Source organism: Quercus suber, unplaced genomic scaffold, assembly GCF_002906115.3.
Source record: "Quercus suber isolate HL8 unplaced genomic scaffold, Cork oak 2.0 scaffold_169, whole genome shotgun sequence".
NCBI lineage: Eukaryota > Viridiplantae > Streptophyta > Magnoliopsida > Fagales > Fagaceae > Quercus > Quercus suber.
This window is the reverse complement of record NW_027069629.1, coordinates 619574-625119: the sequence shown is the minus strand read 5'-3', so window position 1 is coordinate 625119 and position 5546 is coordinate 619574.

Here is a 5546-nt window from a genome sequence, read left to right as displayed (position 1 = left end):
CCCTGTATTTAGGTGAGATCATTGTAAGGGTAGTGTGTGAGAAGATGTGAAGAAAAGTTCAAGTATGTATAAGAAGGCAGAGTTTCGCGGCTAGGACTCGCGGCTAACTCGCGGCTTGCAAGCCGCCAAATGCTGGCACGTGAGATGCACACAGAGAAGCTGAAGGATCGCGCCAACTGTCGCACTACAGGACAAAATTTCTAGGCTGGTTAGGCCGTTACGTCGCGACTTGAACTCGTGACTTGGACAAGCCGCGAAGTCAAGCCGCCAATCAGCCCTGTTTGGTAAAAACTGACTCTTCGTATTCCAAACACACACCACTATATATAGACCCTTATACCCACTAAATTGATAGAGCTTCTAGAGAGAATGTTTGTGAGAGAAACCCTAAAGAAAAACAAGATTGCCTCATCCCCAATCTTTACCTTAGAAACTCTTCAAATTTCTCTACTCTTTTCCTCTCCATTGTCACATCCTTGAGAGGCCATTGACCAAATTCTTATTTCACCACACCTACGTCTGTGAGAATGTTCATTTGATGCTAAGGGAGGTGTAAGCCCCGAAAGCCTTTGGAGGCATCTGTGCCAACAATAGAAAGACCACTTTCTCGAGTGGACCGAGAGGCTGTCATAGCAATGGAGATGGGCGGCACTTTATGAAGCACACTATAACAGTATAGACGATGGCTAAGGGGTGAAGATTCTTAAGGAAGAATCCGGGAAGGGTCCTGGGAAAGAAACCAAGGTATCGAGGAGGTGTCGAGACATGTTTAAAAAGCAGTTTTTCGAGAAGTGAAAAACACAGACATGAATGCAATCCAACATACACCTCAACCATTGATCCAATCAACATATAAAGCTCTCAAAATCATCTCTCAACAAAGAATTAAGTATATGGATCCTCAAAAACATACACACACACACACTAAACAAGTCTAACCAATTTTATTTTTCAAAAAACAAGTTAAGACAGTTTAGTGAGCATACATTAGCACATGTAAACACTTGTGATGGCCAAATCACATTGTACCTCCACATGTATCAAAAGTAGCAAAGAATATTGAGAGTTTTGTGTGAAAAATATCGCAAGATTGCATATGTGTATACATGTAATGACGATCTGAGATGTGAGAAAATAACTTTAACTCACACACAATCATAACTGTTTGATGGGGACTATCACCTTCGAAGTACGTCCTATAACTCCCACATCTCCTAGAATACATGCTTGCAATCATATTTAAAGCATTTTTGATCTTTTTCTTTTTATTTTCTTTTACTTTTAGCATATCATACAAGAGCATAAAAAGAGAGAAAAGAAATACCCAAGATGTTGAGCATTTGACACCGCACTTTTGCTATGCCGAAGCATACAAGTGTCATATTATGATTGGCGGGCAACAGTGATGAGATGGTTATTCATGCCTTTCTCTTGGGATTTTCTAGTCCTACCCGTCAAAAATAGTGATATGAGTGTTAAGTTTAAGAGATAACTTAATCTTACTCATAACAAATAAGATCAACAAAACTCACTTGCTTAGTTGTGCATAGAGATGCTCATCTGCTACAAGAGATACAAAGTTTAGAAACTTTATTTCAATGGCCATCCAAGGTACACAAGTACCAAAGTACACAAAACAGACACTGTTTTTGTATTTTTTTTATTTTTCAATTTTTATTTATTTTTATATTAAAAACAAAATAAACAAAACTGAAAGTAAATACACAAAAACATGTTAAACAAAGCAAATCATAAAACTAGACTGACTCAACAAACATGCAAAACACACAAGCAATGCATCAAACAAGAAAAACAAGAAGGGAAAAGAAAGTGATGAAATCACTTAGAGTCCTTTTTCTTCCACACCTTGGAAGAACCTTTCCTTTGATTAAAACCTTGAACCGGTGGTGAGGGAGAAGAATTGAAACCGTTCAAGTTCGAATGGAGCATGAGGGCTTTAAGAAGATCTCCAAGAGGAGTAAGAGAGGATTGAAGCTGATATTGGCTTCCAGATGTTATCATGCTGTTGCTCTGTTGAGTGGCTAGCCACTTGTAGCAATTTGGTCGAGTATGACTGACAGCTCCACAATGATGACAAAGATGCTGCTTCTTTTGTTTAGGTTTTTGAGAATTAGCCTTCTTAGCCCTAGGGTTATTTGTATCTTTCTTATCTTGCTTAGGGGGTGCTCCTAAGATAGATTTACCCTTGTCTAAGTTCTTGCTAGCTAATTCAGTTTTAACATTAATGTTCTCAGTTTCAGTGTTATTAGCAGGAGAAACAAAAACAGTAGCAGTAGTAGAAGCAATATGAGAGGAAGAAAGATTATACCCTAAACCTGTTCGATCCGAAGCAAATTTCTATATGTTTAGCATCTCATCAAGTTTTGCACTTGAAGTCCTCTCCAGTTGAGCTCTGACTTAAGACAGCCCCGCTTCAAGCTTCTTGGTCTTCTCAGCCAAAAAGTTGTTCTCAAACCTTAGTGCTCCAATAGTTTGATTTGCCTCATCAAACTTTGTGGACAACTCTTCACGATCAAGTTCCACATCACTGAGCTTCTTAGTGGCCAGCCTATACAATTTCTCATGCTTCTCAGAGAGCTTGTAAAGCTTCTCATAGGCTAAATGGATATCATCTTAATCATCCATCTTCTCAAATTTTGACTCCACCAGTTCTTCTTTTTCATCCACTTCTTCAACAATCCCTTCAGTAGGATTGACTGTGGTAGTGAAGGCATTTAAGATTCCGTCATCCTCATTGTTGGAATCATCTTTGGGCTCAGTATCACTCAAGGTTGCAGCAAAGGTTGCAGCAAGTGCCTTGCTCATCCCAATGCTCTTGAGATATGTCGAGCATTCATGCTTCATGTGACTGAATCCATGGCATTTAAAACACTTTGGTCCTGCAGGAACAGTGTACTAACCGCCATCCTTAGCATTCTTCTTCCCTTTGTCTTGGCTCTTAAATTGAGAAGGATTGAATTGTCTGCAGTCCTTGTCGAAGTTCCTCCTATTGGCATTCTTCATAAATTTCTTGAACTGCCTTGTAATGTAGGACTTCATCTTGGAATCTTCATCATCGGAAGACTCATCTGTATCACTGCTCTTTGCCTTCAAGGCCATGCTCTTGCTTTTACCCGTTTTGCTAATCCTAGATAGTCCTAGTTTGTAGGTCTGCAAGTTTCCAACGAGTTTAGTCAAAGGAATTTTTTCAATATCCTTCGATTCTTCTATTGTCGTAATCTTGGCATGAAATCTTTCAAGTAGAGATCTGAGCACCTTCCTTACAACCTTGGGTTCAGGGATGGTTTCCCCAAGATTGAAGGCTGAGTTCACTATGTCCTTGAGCTTGGCATAGAACTCATCAAATGACTCATCCTCCTCCATCTTAATCTCTTCAAAGCTTGTAGTGAGCCTCTGAAGTTTTGAATCTTTGACAGCCTTTGTTCCTTCATAGGTTGTCTGGAGGATGGTCCAAGCCTCCTTAGTAGTTTCAATTGAGGATATCTTCTTGAACTCCTCATTGGTGACTGCGCTAAATAGGGCATTTAACGCTCTGCTATTGAAGTTTGCTGCCTTGATCTTGGCATCATCCCAATCGGCCGGTTCTTCTTTTGGCTTGGTCCAGCCAATCTCTACAGCTTGCCACACATTCTCATCTAAAGACTGCAAGAAAGCTCTCATACGTACTTTCCAGTATGCATAGTTAGTGCCATCAAATAAAGGAGGTATGATTAATGACTGTCCTCTATCCATGACAAACAGGGGTCAATGGATCAACACAACAAAGATTAAACCTAATCAGAGTGTGCCTACTCTAATACCACTTAATAGGCCACAATCTGAATGACCCCTTGTGATTAAACCAATTAATTACTTAGCCAAGTTATTAATTAATCAATTTATCATGCAATTGCATGGAAGTACAAAAAAATGACCAAAAACTAAATATGCAGCGAAAATTAAATAACACGGTGATTTGTTTACGAATGGAGAAAAACCTCGTAGCAAAAACCCCATCGGGTGATTTTCAGGTCACCACTCCTGAAACTCCACTATTATCAAATCAAGCGGTTACAAGAAAAGGAATCCCAAGTACCTTACCAATCTACAGTTGAACCCTTACCCCAATACCCAATTGGACTTGATCTGTAGTGACAGTTCCCACCTTTTATGCACGACTCCCAAATACGTGACTAACCAATGCACAGATCCCAGTACGCGACTTCAAACACCAACTTAAGAAGGAGAGGTTGGTTGCAAAGTTCTTCAGTTTATCCGACACGATAAAGATCAGGAAGATGCTTGGTCACAAAACCCTTTGGTGCAAATACACAACAACTTCTTCAGAGAAGATAAACTAGGTCAAGAACTTCGTCTTTGATCACAATTTGCTTGAACAAAGATTGCTTAATGCTTTTGCAACTTGTGTACAACTTGACGGCTCTTAAAACAATCTTTTTATATGTTTAGGGTTTGGAGAAAAGAATGCCCAAAAGCATATTCACGGATCCCAAGAAAATCAGATCAGAAAATCTGATTTTGTAATTCTATACAAATAGCAGGTGTCGAGGTAGCTATCAAGCAAGTGTTGAGATTTAATGAATTTGCACTTCAGCTTGATTTTTTTTGGACAAACTTGGTGACTTCAACACTTGATCTTGAAACCTTGTTTCTTGAAGTATTAAAAACACCTAGAACTACCCAAATTACAAGTAGAGTGCGTTTTGTCAAAGGATTAGCCAATTTACATAAATAAGTGACATATGTTCTTGACAAGTGAGAACACATATGTCCTAACATAACCTTATGTCATGTGTGATTTCCCGGTGATCACCTGATTTGGTGTCCGTAGTCTTTGTGATAATGAAATCAGATCTAGGTCAGTGCCCTTTCACTTTGGATGACGTGTTTTTTCTTGCTTCCCATTGGGGGAAGAGGTTCCTTGATTGTGTGTGTGGATAAGGCTACTGCCCATAGGGCCAAAAGACCACATGCATAAGAGGTCCTATTTGACGCATTCAGCCTGCTGCCCATGGGGGGAGAGAAAACCTTGAGGGTATGGGTGAGGCTACTACCCATGGGGCCAAGAAATTGCATACCAGAGAGGACAATATAATGCCAATTGTGAATGAGTGGACCCCCTGACCAGTCTATGTGGTAATGTGGTATATTTGTGATAAATTACCGTATGTTAGATTTTATGGCTTCAGAATTATATTGTTAGTGCTCATAGATTATAGTATATAGTTTCAAGGTATTTACTTTAAGAAACTTTGTGTTCCATTATTTAATCATTCTTGTCATACTATTATTGAAATGATCTTGCAGTATTCAATTAGAAAATTCCCAAATTAAACATGCTTTGCAAACTGTTCATCATCATGAAACTTACATTTCCCCCACCCCCATTAATTATGCTACTTACTGGACTTTAGCTCATCCCACCCTCTAACAGTTTTTCAGATCAGTTAGCTATACCTTGGGTATTGAGCTTACTTCTTTGATGACGATGAGAGTGCTATGTTAAATTTGGAAACTTTTGCTAT